General features: G+C 44.5%; 1 pseudogene; it reads left to right on the plus strand.

Annotated features, from left to right (window-relative positions):
* Positions 1 to 1588: 1588 nt before the first annotated feature.
* LOC123084231 (uncharacterized) lies at positions 1589 to 15028 on the plus strand (annotated as a pseudogene).
* Positions 15029 to 16278: the final 1250 nt, after the last annotated feature.

Consider the following 16278-nt stretch of genomic DNA (forward strand, 5'->3'; position numbering starts at 1 on the left):
GATTATCTTCCTCTGCATGTCCCAAGCGTACAAGCACCATCCGAAATCGAAAATTGTCGGCAGGTAAAACTACATGAAAAAAAAAACATGAGACGCCTGGACAAAAATGGTGCCAAAACAGAGCAAAGGCGTGCGGTCCTTCTGTCGCTCACCATGGTGCAGTCCGCGATGTTGAATGACACGTGGGGCCCTACAAGCTACGCGCATACGGACAACAGAGTCCAAGTTTCTTCTCCAGCTAGTGCAGCAGTCTGAGATGAACGACAAAAGCGACTTGAGAGAAAAAAAATGGAGGGCATGTGAGCAACTTTCTATTAAATAAAAAACTCACCGAAAAATCTGGCTCCATAAATTTACACCATCGAGGTGCATTATCAGGGTAAAGGATCGCGCCATTGATTTGGTCTTTTGGCGACGGAAAATCAGCGCGCATACCTCGTGGTCGAGATGGTCTGCCTTCACAATCTGGGTAAGCAGTGGGTTCGGAGTGATCAAGATGAACCTTGGCGTGGCATGAGTTATAATTGCCCTGTGTTAATAAGTGTTAGCTATCACAACAAACGTGTATGAGCCACTAGTGCGCGTGATTGCATGTACCTTCCAAGCTCTTCCGGCGAAACCGTTTTCAAAAACAAGTCAGCCGCTTTCCACACAGACACCAAGACGGTTGGACGATCTCGGCTGTCAATCCAGTGCGGCGTGGCATACGCTGCATGCATCGCTTTTTGCTTGGGCGGGATGCCACGCGATGCCTGGCCAAAAACCACTGTGCCGGCGGTGTGCGTGGTCTCGCCGTCCAGCATCATAATCAAACCTGCAAGGCCGTCCCACCACCCCTTCTGTTCGTCTGCTGGCGATTGGGAGATAACCAGGCTCTTGGATGGTGCTGGCGTGAGAAAACCTGCACGTTCGCCGCTGGTGGTCTCCTGGTCTATGGAACGAAAATTTACAAAAAGATAGAATATATGTGAGCTGACCGCGTGGAGGAAACATATGCAGAAAAAACAGATTTTAGAAAACGAGGGACGTACCTTGTGCTACTGCTTTCATTTTTTGGGCGCTGATGAACTAGATGAGTTGAACATTTTCCCAGACGAGCTCTCCCCTGGACCAAGTCATAGCCGTTACTCCGGTGAAAAACTCTGTCCGATGGCATAAACATAAATATGGACGTACCATCGGACTCCGACATATCCAACTTGTGCCTGTAAATGTTGGTGCAGCGTGGAGACTCGGGATTGGGTGGGTTGGTAATGATGCATGCTAGTGTACGTAGGCTACAACATATGCATCCCTCGCCAAGCTCGCTGACAAGTGTGTTCAGAAACGCGGTGTTCTCAGCAAACAAATCAGCCTTAAGACTGTTTGCGATCCTAAATGTGGTGGCGTTATGCCTCTTCATCAGCATCCCTGGAGTTATTTACCCAAAACCACCACATTATGGGTTAGGGTAACATCGGTATCACATTTGAGGCAGGGCACAAAAAATCACCAGAATTGCGCCTAAAGCGTAACGCGGAGCATTGATTGTCCGATTTACTTGCGAAGACAGCAAAACCGACAAGTTGGCCCCAACTGTCGGGCTGACATGGCGTGCCTATGTGGATAATTTGCTGAGGTGGCAAAAGGGTCCCACCTGTCAATGACTCTTTATCCTTTTTCATCTTCTCTTTTTATTTCTCATGGGCATTTCAGCAAACACGCTATGGGCGTGTCATGAGCGGCGCAACGACCAGGCAAGGCCGTGTGGGCGGCGCACCGGGGAGCAGGCCGAGGCAGTTGCGGCGAGGAGAAGCTCGGGTGGCGCTGCAGAGAGGACGACAGTGGGCTCGGGCAGAGAGGACGCCACAGACTTGCCGCTGCAGTCGGACATGCCCTCCACGACGCGCGCCAGGCGGAGCAGCAGGGCGACGGGTTCCGGCGGTTCGTCATCCCCATCGCCTACCTCTACCACCCGCTCTTCCAGCGGCTGCTGGAGGCGGCCCGGGACACGTATGGCTACGGCTCGGCCGGCCCGCTTTGGCTGCCCTGCTCCGTCGACGAGTTCCTCCGCCTGCGCGCTTGTCGACCGGGAGACGGCGCACTCGCACTCCTCCACTACAAGAAATATGTCAACTTGTGACCTTGACTATTGGTCACTGAAAGGTCATTGTTTTTCATTTGCGACCTTTTTTTGATCAAAAACAGAAGGTCAAAAGCTGAGGGTCGTTAACTGACTATAGCGACCAAAATATTCCTACTGTGGCGTTTTGGTCACTAGCAACCTCCCCAGGCCACGTAGGCATCCAGCATGGCAAGCTGATGTGGCACAAGATTCAGCCCGGTCTAATTCAGTTTTCTACATGGGCCTAGCCCATTAATTCGGCCTTTTTACTTTATTTTTTTCCTGTGATTTTAGTAGCTACATGGGCCTGGCCCAACAATTCAGCCTTTGATTTCTTTGCATGGCCCTTTTAACAGCATGTTTTCTTTTGATCTTTGTTTGGGCCATTATATTTTATAGCTTGTCCCACCAATCAAATGGGTGCCACTTGTCATCATCTCACACATTGGGCCCACTTGACAGGAATTTCAAAATTGCTCAAATTATTTTCATAAATGGGTCCCACAAGTCAGGTATCCATTCCACAAACCAGATTCAATGCCAATATATTTTCCAGTACAGAAATGCATTTCAGGTAAACAATATTATTCTAAGAATATGTACATAACTCCCAGCATTTGAATAACAATTAGCAAGGACATATACATCAAATTCTCAGCAAAATCAGCAGTACATCCAAATTCCAAGGGCAACATTACAACAACGTCCTGCATCTCCCTAGGAGCAGGAGGGATAAGAGAGCATGCATGAAGGCCTGCATGCCTTGCTTCTTCCAACTTCGTCCTAGAGCTCACGTCAAAACATGAATGAAGGCAATCATCTGCATGTTATAAAACAAAATGGTTATGAACAAAATGTATGAACTGAAAGGAGCAAGCTATTTTGTATTTGAGAAACTGAAAAATGCATGAACAATTTTTCAGAAGATAACTAAACTTTTGTGCATGCATTTAGACAGGAAAACAAGGGCTTGTAGTATACACATTAATTAGAACAGGATCGCAAGACACAAATATAAGCTAGAATTGACAAGTGCACATTAATTTTAACATAGCATCACTAGCTCTCTTGTTGTCTGCATATTAAACCATATGGAAAAATGCTCAGGAGTGGGATTTTTGTTGGAAGGGACTTACGGTGGCCACCGACTTGTTCTTGGGGTTCTTCTGCTTGAACTCCACGCGGAACTCGCCCCTGACAATAACCAACCAACAAACAGCAAGTTCAGAACAACGGCCGCCCGGAAACCACGGGAAAACAGGAAGGTGGTAAACATAAGGGCAGGTGAAACTAATAATTAACATCACAGGAGAGAAAACATAGATTGACTATATAATAACAGTATATTCCTTAGCAAAAGATGCCGTTAGGACCTATACAGATTGACTGAACAGTATATTCCAACACAAACACATGACAACAAAATCCTCTTCAATTGATATGCAAAAGAAGACACATCTCCCATGTTTAGCAATCAGGATCAACCATGAAGCTTTCACTACTCCTACATCAGTAAGCTTTTACTACTCCTATTGCTAGTGTTCTAAACCAACAGAGCAATGCTATAGGAGTAGAAAAGGGAACTAGAGGTAGGAGAGGGAGCCGCTCACCGGAGAGCTTGTGGTCACCGCCATACAAAGCCGCCGTCATGCCAGTCACCTCAAGAAGCACCGCTGCGCCGGAGACGCCACTAGACATGTGCAAGAGCAGAGCACCTGCTGCATCCAAATCCAAATCGAACAGGAACAAAAATTTAGGAATGGTTGCAACCATGCTTTTCAAGGCACACAATAGAAAAAATCGCAAAGAATGAGACGACGCCTTTCCTGATCTGCTTCCCATACTTGGATCCAATGTTGGCCGTGTTCCGTGTTAAGGAGCTCAAGTTCAATGTTTAGCCACAGTATCCACAGCTGCCATAAGAAACAAACAGCACACATCATCAAACTGGACATAGATGTTTTATATACAAACCTGAAGCTACAGTCCTACTTTATGAATAGTTTGACCGGACTATGCGTGTCAAATGAAATATAACAAGTTTATGAATAGTTTGACAAAAGACAGAAGCGGAAGGCACAGATGGGTCAGTAGAGCGGTGCAATCTAGAGTAGCATATTTCAACCTCCTACACCTAGAAATGGCAGGGAAGCTCCCAATCCAGCACAAGGCGCATCAGAGGACATGCACATGCCCGCCGTCGTCGCGGCAAATCAGGACGAGGCAGGCCGCAGAGGGCGGCGGCCAGACCCAGCGGCCGCTGCGTGCGCGCGATACGCGGTGCAGTCCCGGGGCCTACTACTTGTAATCAAGGAGCAACACAGTAGCATACAGCAGGCACGGATCTGGCGCAGATGGATGGATGGATGGAGAAGGAGCTGACCACTCAGCGGAGCGTGTGGTCGAAGGAGCAGCGGGCGAGGTCCGGGGACTTCGGGCGATGTCCAGCGGGCGATCTCTGGCTAGACTGCGAACGGAAGAGGCGGAGGCGAGGAGACTTTAGAATAAGCCCATTGCAACTTTGGAATTGCATAGCAGGAGACTGCGCAACATTTACTTGGTGTAGCAGGACAATGACAAGCTCGTGTTTTGCACCTGGGAAACTGCCATCATTTTCCCTGGCCATGAAAACTGATGGGGCAGTACCTTCACTCTTTTGTGCAGGATCTTCATATACAATCTGAAGTTTAGCTAGCTCGTTCTGAGTTTCAGCAAGCTCTTGCTTATCCTGCAGAACTTGTACACATTTCTGAACCTGCACCAAAGTAGGTTCCATCATGAGTTATGCACTGAAGAACATTACAAAAGCTAACGGGTTACAGTTACTGAAAGGAAAACTGGGTGTAAGGTAAGCTATTTAGCTTGATTGACTAGCACTACTAAAATATTTACATCATCAAGCTTTTCTTAAAATGCCCTGGGGTGCCTTAACATGACCATAAAAAGAGGCAGCTAGCAAGAACTGACAACCTTAAAACATGGATCAAGCAATCACATCAAGCCAGTTAAATAGCCGTTGCCTGTTTTAAACCTTATCACAACTTGACCTCTTGCAGTACTATCAGTTATAGAGTTATAATTGTACGTAGATTAACAATTGGCCAATCACGTTAAGAGAACCAAAAATAATATGCAAGTATGATATCTTAGTAGCTAATTAGTGTGTGACTAAGTAGATGAGGTGCTACTTGCAGTTACAACTAGAGGGAGTACCCATGGTAACACTTTTAATCCCAAATAAAAAATCATTTACCTTTGATATGGACAAAATGTTGCCAAAGCATTAGTCCAGTTCTAGTAGATGCAGATGTAGGAAAGAAAAATCTAACTAGAGGAAACTCGAAACTAAAAACATGAAACTTTCACAGTTCAAGGCAAACATAATCCACTGTTTAATGCATTTACTACATGAGATCGGAAATAAAGATACTACTCCTAGAAAGCAACATAGTTAGTTTGACAGAAGCAGGAGACACCCGCAGCTAGAACAATTCTCCCGAGTTTTGCTGCAAGCAGTTAGTTAACAGCAGGAGCCATGAGCCCCCAACTAATGACACAGAGATCTCGCTAGTAGGCGGAAATGAACCATGGAATCCCCGTATCGAGCTGAATCCTTGGCCCAGATGTGTCAGCAGAGTGGTGCAATCTACTACTGGTACCATATTTCAACCTCATACACCTAGAAATGGCAGGGAAGCTCCCAATCCAGCACAAGGCGCAGCAGAGGACATGCACATGCCCGCTGTCGTCGCGGCAAATCAGGACGAGGCAGGCCGCAGAGGGCCGCGGGCAGACCCAGCGGCCGCTGCGCGCGCGCGATACGCGGCGCAGTCCTGGGACCTACTACTCCTAAGCAAGCATCAACACAGCAGCAGACACAAGGCACGGATCTGGCGCAGATGGATGGATGGATGGAGAAGGAGCTGACCTCTCGGCGGAGCGTGTGGTCGAAGGAGCAGCGGGCGAGGTCCGGGGCGAGGGCGAAGGGGCCGGAGACGGAGGCTGGCCGCCCCGGCGACGCCATCAGATGCGATGCTCCGCGATCTGATGGTGGTGGCAGCGCTTGGCGCATGAGGATGAGAGGGTGGTGGTGTCGATCTGGATCGGGCAGACGTCGGCGGCGCGAGGAGGCGCGGATCTAGCTCATCGATGGCGCGGATCCGGAAGGCCCGCTGTGGCCATGGCGGGGGACATGACCCACTTGAGGACAGGGAGGCGTGGGGATTCGGGCTCCTCGCCGTCGACGACCATGGCGTGGGGGCGGCGGCGGCGGCTAGGGTTGGCCAAGCGGGTACAGGTGCGGGAGAGAAGGGTTGGAACGGTGGGGAGTGGGGGCGTGGGGGCTGCGTGGGTGAGGGGGTGAGAGGGCTACGTGGGTGAGAGGGTGAGGGGATGAGGTCCGCCGTTGGATCCGGGAGCATCCGACGGTGTCTGATGTATGATCCGCGTGATATGCGTATGGACCAATAAGAACGTAAAAAACAATTCGAAGACTTTGTGACCTTTTAAATAGGTCATGGAAAAATCATTTTCCATTTTTAAGGTACTCAAAATGAGTTTTTTTTTTGTAAAAGACCTATCAAATATTTGTTCAAGTGATATCATACTCCACAAAAGTTTACATCTTGGATTGGTAAACAGTATCGACAAAGGATTTTTTATTTTCTTTGCGAAAAAGAACCATTTTCCATTTTCCTAGTGCCCAAAAGGAGTTTTTTTGTAAAGGACCTACCAAATATTTGTTGCAAAATTGGACCAAATTATTTTTCTAAAATACTAGGCCATATTTAATCCACAATTGACCAAATGGTTGGGTGTAAAAAGTTTTGATTCACCTCTCGTGAAAAAGACAAATTTACGCCGATTCAGTTGGAAGCGGGTCAAATTTGAACTGCAGCTGCCTCATAGTTTGCTATTTATTTTTTCCAAAAATCATTTATAGGTACATAAGTATCTATTTAATCAGAGAAATACCAAAAAAATTCCAAGATTCAACCACTAGCTAGGAACGGTCATTCCCGCCGTTTTGACCGCATTTTGAAACGGGCATAAAAAATTCAAAAAAAATCAAAAAATTGGGAAACCTTCGCATTGTGTCATCTTATGTGGCCAAGTTTCCAGGAAAAATAATAAATTTGTAATACGGCAATTATTTCAAAAAAGTGTTCTCAGAAACGAGCTATCATGCGTGAAGATTCATGGCTTTCAAGCCAAATGATCAATCTTATGGCCACATTCATGGCATAGTTTGTTCAAATGATCTCATATTGTGCACAAGGGTGCATCTTGGAATTCCAAAGAATGTTGCCTAAGGAAGTTTTCATTTTCTTTGCACAGAAAATTCATTTTTCATTTTCCGAGTGCCCCAAAGGAGGTTTTTTTTGTGAAGGAACTACCAAATAATTGTTGCAAAAATGGACAAATCAATTTTATAAAATACCAGGCCATATATAATGCACAATTGACAAAATGGTTGGGTGAAAAAAGTTTTGATCCACCTGTGGTGAAAAAGACAAATTGCCGTCGATTCAGTTGGAAACGGGTCAAATTTGAACTGTAGCTGCCTTCTAGTTTGCTCTTTATTTTTTCCAAAAATTATTTCTAGGTAAATAAGTATCTATTTAATCATAGAAACACCAAAACAATTCCAAGATTCAACCACTAGCAAGGAACGGTCAAGCCCGCCATTTTGACCGTATTTTGAAATGGGCATAAAAAATTCAAAAAAAAATCAAAAAATTAGAAAACCTTCACATTGTGTCATCTTATGTGGCCAAGTTTTCAGGAAAAATAGTAAACTTGTAATACGGCAATTATTTTAAAAAAATGTTCTCAAAAACAAGCTATCATGCGTGAAGATTCATGGCTTTCAAGCCAAATGATCAATCTTATGGCCACATTCATGGCATAGTTTGTTCAAATGATCTCATATTGTGCACAAGGGAGCATCTTGAAATTCCAAAGAATGTTGCCTAAGGAAGTTATCATTTTCTTTGCACGGAAAATTCATTTTTCATTTTCCGAGTGCCCAAAAGGAGGTTTTTTTGAAGGAACTACCAAATAATTGTTGCAAAAATGGACCAAATCAATTTTATAAAATACTAGACCATATATAATGCACAATTGACTAAATGGTTTGGTGAAAAAAGTTTTGATCCACCTCTGGTGAAAAAGATAAATTGCCGTCGATTCGGTTGGAAACGGGTCAAATTTGAACTGTAGCTGCCTTGTAGTTTGCTCTTTATTTTTTCCAAAAATTATTTCTAGGTAAATAAGTATCTATTTAATCATAGAAACACAAAAAAAATCCACTGCCGGTGTGCACAGGAGCCATCATCACACTTTGCCCTCATGGCTGCTCGAGTTGACGGCTACGCAGATCCCCTGTTTAGTCAGCCATTACTTCGCCGTCCTCCTTGCTCGCAGCACCGCTTGCATAAGAGCCGCGTCTCGCCAAGCTAGCTCGGCCGAAGGAGAGCTTCAGTCATTGCAAGAACAAGATTCTGCTTCCTCTTGAACTGGTACCGGTGACCTCGACCAGTTCCTTGGGCTGGGAGCGGCGACCGACGACGAGGTGAGCATCCATTCCATTCCCTCCACTCGTTCATCGCTCTGCCTTGGGTTGCTTACTGATATGGTTGTTCTTGCTCTTTTGTTTCGTGCTATTGTTTCTTCATGGTTCCTTGCTTGTTCATTCGTTAGATGTCCGACGATCCAGATGCGTACGCTAGAAGATATCCGCATAGGAGTAGGTCATGGGCCCGGGTCTATGAGTCCAGGAAGAGATCCAAGGGTAGCAAGATCCATGTTGATAGTTATTTCGCTCCAAAAGATGTGTATGAAGTAGTAGATCAGTTTACGCTCGACCAGAGAGCAGCCATAGTGGATATCGGGCTCGGAGGGATGCTAAACGTAGACAACTTCACACACATGGACCGTGAATTCTCATGGGACTTGTTGCTGAACACTGATGTCGAGCGCTCTGCTCTTAAGATAGAGGATGGTGTCTATGTCACTTTCAACGAGATTGACATCCACAACATCTTAGGCACGTCTGTCGGGGGTGATATTGAGGTAGACAACAGATATGGTGGACCCATTGTAGCCCAAGTTCATAAGATTAGGACCGTGCTAGATTTAGAAGATGTCCCTTTGTACGTGACAACCGCTGACTTGAGGTGGGCTCTCAAGAAACCATGTCAAACTCCCCTTTCCGAGGAAGACAAAGTCAGGACCCAGGTTGGTTTTGCCATCCTTTGCATTGCCACTTGTTTCAGTCCTATGGATAAAAGAACAACGGTCCCACGCGAAGCGTATGAGGTGGCATTATTTTAACATTTTCTTTTATATTTTAAATCATCTGCTACCCCATGAGCGTTGCCATGGGTTTAATTGTTTTGAACGTTTTAGCTGCTCTCCATGATAATGGGTGGGAAAATGTTTGTGAAGAAGGGGGATTGGAATTTTTTGAAATGGGTGTAATTTATAGTCGAAAGAGAAGAAACCAACTTAGCAATCAGTTTCATCATCTGGTGCTAGTATTTCATCGTCTGCTGCTATCTTGTATGATTAAATCTATCAAACTAGTTTGCTTGGCCATATCTCCGGTTTATGACTGTATGCAAATCTGCTTCATCTTTGATTGACTTTTGCTGTTCCATGGAAAAAGAACATGCTTCATCTTTTATCAATAAGCATGATCCGCTGGTTCCCCCATTTAGAAAAAAAACATGGCCCACCGAAAACATTTGACAAAGTTGATCTGCCGATTTGGAAAACTTGTCAAACTCTAACTCATTCATATAATTGTTATCATCCACCAAAAAAAACTTATAATTGTTCTCGTCCACCAAAAACTTTATTCAAAGTTGATCTACCGATTTGGAAAACTTGAAAAACTCTAACTCATTCATATAGTTGTTTTCGTCCACCGAAACTTTATTCAAAGTTGATCTACCGATTTGGAAAACTTGAAAAACTCTAACTCATTCATATAATTTTTTTCGTCCACCGAAAACTTTATCCAAAGTTGATCTACCGATTTGGAAAACTTGAAAAACTCTAACTCATTCATATAATTGTTTTCGTCCACCGAAAATATTCGACGAAGTTTGTCTACCGATTTGGGAAACTTGTCATGCGTAGTACTTCACGTGAAAAAACCCGAGGGATATAACTCCATGGTTTTTTCTCGTATCATGATCAATGAAAAGAACAAACTTCGGTAATTGAGTCGGCTGCAAGGGTTTGAGTGATTCGATCCTAGGATCAGTTCCTTCTGTTCATCATGTTTCAAAACATGTTTTCGTCCATTTCGGAATCCATAAAACCCATGGGTTTGCAGAAAACAAGCACGATTGGGAAATCTGGTGAGTTTTCTCTCGTATGTCAATTATTGATGAAGAAACCAATTTTTTGGAATGGGTGTAATTTAGAGTCGAAAGTGAAGAAACCATTTTTTCAAGCCAGTTATAACCACGACGTCTCGTCATTCACCTGTGGGGAAAGGTGAAACCTTTTTATTTTATTATGCGTGTAAAACCTTTTTAATTATTTTATTTTATTTTATTACTTTATTATTTTATTTTATCAGTTCAACGAATATGTAGAAGAATATCTCTAAAACAATGTTCTCACCCTAATGAGGGGGCATGTTTTGCCAAGGTTAATGAGTTATCTCAGATAGAGAAAAAAGACAGATTCCTAGCGCCCCGTGCGTCATGCTCTACTTTTCCTTTGGTCATCCAGGACGGACTCGATCATGATTTGATCAGCGACGCTCAACGCGAGTGATGTGTGCGGGGCGTGGGAACAGTGTGGCTATTTTTGAATTGCCACCGGGTACATTGTGGATAGACGTATAGACAACTCGCCCCCAGTCATAGTCATGGCTGCTTTGCTTGTGCTCCCGTTGGTTGCTTTGATGGGTCTCGGCTCATAAATTTCCACCCCATTTTATAAATGATACTTCTATAATAATAGCGAGTTATAGCCCAGCTGCTTCTTTTTTTATGTCGAGCGGTGCATGTGTGGATTAGTGCCAGGAGGGAGCTAAATTCGATCCGGCCAGGATGGATCACGTGCGCCCGCAGCTGCAGTGGCCCTCGCTTTTTGGCACTACGTAACTCCATGGTTGGGTCGTACTACTCTCGAGCTACTCTGTTTAAAAAATCCACACGGTACGCTGTTCGCAAGGAGATGGACAGCGGAGAGGGGGCTGCTTTGAATCCACTGCCGGTGTGCACAGGAGCCATCATCACACTTTGCCCTCGTGGCTGCTCGAGTTGACGGCTACGCAGAGCCCCTGTTTAGTGAGCCATTACTTCGCCGTCCTCCCTGCTCGCAGCACCGCTTGCATAAGAGCCGCGTCCCACCAAGCTAGCTCGGCCAAAGGAGAGCTTAAGTCATTGCAAGAACAAGATTCTGCTTCCTCATATTGTGCACAAGGGTGCATCTTGGAATTCCAAAGAATGTTGCCTAAGGAAGTTTTCATTTTCTTTGCACAGAAAATTCATTTTTCATTTTCCGAGTGCCCCAAAGGAGGTTTTTTTGTGAAGGAACTACCAAATAATTGTTGCAAAAATGGACAAATCAATTTTATAAAATACTAGGCCATATATAATGCACAATTGACAAAATGGTTGGGTGAAAAAAGTTTTGATCCACCTGTGGTGAAAAAGACAAATTGCCGTCAATTCAGTTGGAAACGGGTCAAATTTGAACTGTAGCTGCCTTCTAGTTTGCTCTTTATTTTTTCAAAAATTATTTCTAGGTAAATAAGTATCTATTTAATCATAGAAACACCAAAACAATTCCAAGATTCAACCACTAGCAAGGAACGGTCAAGCCCGCCATTTTGACCGTATTTTGAAATGGGCATAAAAAATTCAAAAAAAAATCAAAAAGTTAGAAAACCTTCACATTGTGTCATCTTATGTGGCCAAGTTTTCAGGAAAAATAGTAAACTTGTAATACGGCAATTATTTTAAAAAAATGTTCTCAAAAACGAGCTATCATGCGTGAAGATTCATGGCTTTCAAGCCAAATGATCAATCTTATGGCCACATTCATGGCATAGTTTGTTCAAATGATCTCATATTGTGCACAAGGGAGCATCTTGGAATTCCAAAGAATGTTGCCTAAGGAAGTTATCATTTTCTTTGCACGGAAAATTCATTTTTCATTTTCCGAGTGCCCAAAAGGAGGTTTTTTTGTGAAGGAACTACCAAATAATTGTTGCAAAAATGGACCAAATCAATTTTATAAAATACTAGACCATATATAATGCACAATTGACTAAATGGTTTGGTGAAAAAAGTTTTGATCCACCTCTGGTGAAAAAGACAAATTGCCGTCGATTCAGTTGGAAACGGGTCAAATTTGAACTGTAGCTGCCTTGTAGTTTGCTCTTTATTTTTTCCAAAAATCATTTCTAGGTAAATAAGTATCTATTTAATCGTAGAAACAAAAAAAAATTTCCAAGATTCAACCACTAGCTAGGAACGGTCAAGCCCACCGTTATGACCGCATTTTGAAACATGCATAAAAAATTCAAAAAAAATCAAAAAATTGCAAAACCTTCACATTGTGTCATTATATGTGACCAAGTTTCCAGAAAAAATAATAAACTTATAATACGGTAATTATTTTAAAAAAGTACTCTCATAAATGAGCTATCATCTATGAAGATTCATGGCTTTCAAGCCAAATGATCAATCTTATGGCCACATTCATGGCATAGTTTGTTCAGATGATCTCATATTGTGCACAAGGGTACATCTTGGAATTCCAAACAATGTTGCCTAAGGAAGTTTTCATTTTCTTTGCACAGAAAATTCATTTTTCATTTTCCGAGTGCCCAAAAGGAGGTTTTTTGTGAAGGACCTCCCAAATAATTGTTGCAAAATTGGACCTAATCAATTTTCTAAAATACTAGGACATATTTAATGCACAATTGACAAAATGGTTGGGTGCAAAAAGTTTTGACCCACCTCTCGTGAAAAAGACAAATTTCCGCCGATTCAGCTGGAAGCGGGTCAAATTTGAACTGCAGCTGCCTCATAGTTTGCTATTTATTTTTTCCAAAAATCATTTCTAGTTACATAAGTACCTATGTAATAAGAGAAACACCAAAAGAATTCCAAGATTCAACCACTAGCTAGGAACGGTCATTCCCGCCGTTTTGACCGCATTTTCAAACGGGCATAAAAAATTCAAAAAAAATCTAAAAATTGGGAAACCTTCGCATTGTGTCATTATATGTGGCCAAGTTCCCAGGAAAAATAATAAACTTGTAATACGACAGTTATTTTAAAAAAGTGTTCTCAGAAATGAGCTATCATCTCTGAAGATTCATGGCTTTCAAGCCAAATGATCAATCTTATGGCCACATTCATGGCATAGTTTGTTCAAATGATCTCATATTGTGCACAAGGGTACATCTTGGAATTCCAAACAATGTTGCCTAAGGAAGTTTTCATTTTCTTTGCACGGAAAATTCATTTTTCATTTTCCGAGTGCCCAAAAGGAGGTTTTTTTGTGAAGGACCTCCCAAATAATTGTTGCAAAATTGGACCTAATCAATTTTCTAAAATACTAGGACATATTTAATGCACAATTGACAAAATGGTTGGGTGCAAAAAGTTTTGATCCACCTCTCGTGAAAAAGACAAATTTCCGCCGATTCAGTTGGAAGCAAGTCAAATTTGAACTGCAGCTGCCTCATAGTTTGCTATTTATTTTTTCCAAAAATCATTTCTAGTTACATAAGTACCTATTTAATCATAAATAAATGGTTTGGTGGCGATACGTTGAGGTTTGGACGGTGGCCGAGGGCCCCAACTCTAGAGCGCGTAAACTCGCATGCCCGTCGCGTGGTCACCGCGTGACCGTGGCGTTGCCATGTGTTCTGGGCGGCCTAGGTATGTCTACTGGGTTGGGCACTTTCCATGTAGGTTCTAGGAAGAAAATCACAACATAAGATTCTCACGAGGAGACCGATCGACGCTCAAACATGAATAAGCAGCCAAGTGTTTGATTTGCGGTACGGGAAATACACATGGCTAATGGGCGTGAGTTTTGGCTGAGGATGATCAGTTACTAAGAAGACCGTCTTCACAAATTTTCAGCTCAAAAGGAGGAGCCTATGTGGTACTTGCTTTGTAAACTACCACACTGGACATAAATACGAATGTTGAAGCTCGGCTCAAAATAATGAATGGATTGAGCTGGCATTATGTGGAGGATGGTTATTTGGGCATAGAAAAGCACTGTAGAAAATGGATACCATTTGGACATGCCAAAGTGGTACTTCCTTCACAAACTGTTGTTTTGAACAGAATAGGAAAATGAATATTTTTGAATTATTTTTGAACTAGGCAAGGAAGGTTTTTACATATTTGACGAAGATATGACCCAAAGAATTTATGAGATTTTTTTGGGAATTTTGGGAATGACAGAAATATAGGTTGCTTCACAACCTAGGGCAAAAACCGCCACATGGACATGACACATAGGCAAAACTGATGAGGTGGCGCCTAGTCATAGCAACCCACCACAATTTACAAGGCTATGACCATCTATATTGGTCGTTAACAACTAGAAATAAGGAAGCGGACTAGCGCTGTATGCTTTATGACCTTTTCGTGTAAGGAAATTACGACCTTTCTGACCAAAGTGGTCTCAATGGTTTAGGGTTTGGAGCCCCTCGAACATCTTTTGACCAATTGGTCTGAAATGGTCATAGATCTATGACCAATTCTTCCAGGGTCACTGACAGAAGGTCACTAGTTGACATATTTCTTGTAGTGCTCCTCCTCCTCGCACCATGTGCACGTGCAGGCCGGTGGCCAACAGCAGCACGGCGGCCAACAGCAGCACGGCTACCCCTTCGCCCCGTGCACCCGCGCCAAAATCACCTCCTGATCGCACGGGGTCGACCTCGCCTACCCAGACTGCGACGGCGGGTTCCTGAAGGAGATGAGGCGGACCCCACCGGCCTCCGCTTACCTCCGCCGCCCGCGCGTGCACCACGCCAACGATGTGCGCCTCCGCCGCAGTCGTCGTGCCGCGGATGCGTCTGCCGCGGCCGCCTCTGTCGGAAGTGGGGGAGGGGGCGACCGCGCGCCTTTCAACCCGGTCATCGTGCTCCGGCGCTCGGCGCAGTGGCGGGGGACGAGAACGATGGTGGCGGGGCGGATCCTCGTCGGATCCGGGCGAGACGGATGACAGGTAGCTGGAAGTGCGGCTGGAGAACGGATGGCAGGTAGCTGAGCGGCAGGGAGGCTCGCCGGTGATGGCTCGTCGGGCTAAGGCTCCGACGGCGGCACGAGTATGGATGGCTGTGGTTGCGGTCTGTGGGGAAGAAGAAGGCTTGGAGGGAGAGAGAGAGGAATAAGAGAGAGGCCGAGAGGCCATGTAGGCATGCCACATCGGCCCGACATGTGGGCCCAACCGGTCAGATCCGCTGTTTTCATGGCCAAATTCGAGCATCAGTGCTCCGCGTTACGTATTAGGTGCAATTCTGGTGGTTTTTTGTGTCGTGCCTCAAATGTGGTACCGATCTGTTACCCTAACCCATAATGTGGTGGTTTTGGGTAAATAACTCGCATCCCTTATCCTTGAACTAGCCTGCCGCGTGAGTGTGATGTACAATAATCATTTCTTTGCCCGAACAAAAAGTGAAGGATATTTACTTCCAGCATCGCCTTACCAGCTTGGGGTAATTTGCCTTCAAGTACGTGGAGAAGTCGCCGGCCGTGGCTGCCCCCCGAACGCATTGGCTGGAGACGCTGGCGACGGTGGGACCCCGTGTGGCACGTGTGGCGCCCTGAAGGAGATCGGATGTGCGTTGGAGACGAGTAGGCCAACATGAGGCTGGCTGGAGCCAGGTGTGGCCTTGTTGAAACTTGCTAGGCGCCCGGGAAACATGTTGTTGTTGTAGGGCATCGGATCCGGAGGGGTGTCCCACGTGCTCCTCGCGTAGCACACCTGGTCGGCAGCATGAATCTGTTGAATTAAAAAAATGTTGGTGTCGCGCTACTTGTAATTATAACATCTACAAATGAATTGGCAATCAAGATAAAAAACCATTGCTCCGGAGAAGTCTAGAGTCCCTTTATAATGCCCCACGCTGCATTGTACCCACATACGCTTGTACTGTATCTCGTCAAATG

This window comes from Triticum aestivum, chromosome 4A, assembly GCF_018294505.1.
Source record: "Triticum aestivum cultivar Chinese Spring chromosome 4A, IWGSC CS RefSeq v2.1, whole genome shotgun sequence".
Taxonomy (NCBI): domain Eukaryota; kingdom Viridiplantae; phylum Streptophyta; class Magnoliopsida; order Poales; family Poaceae; genus Triticum; species Triticum aestivum.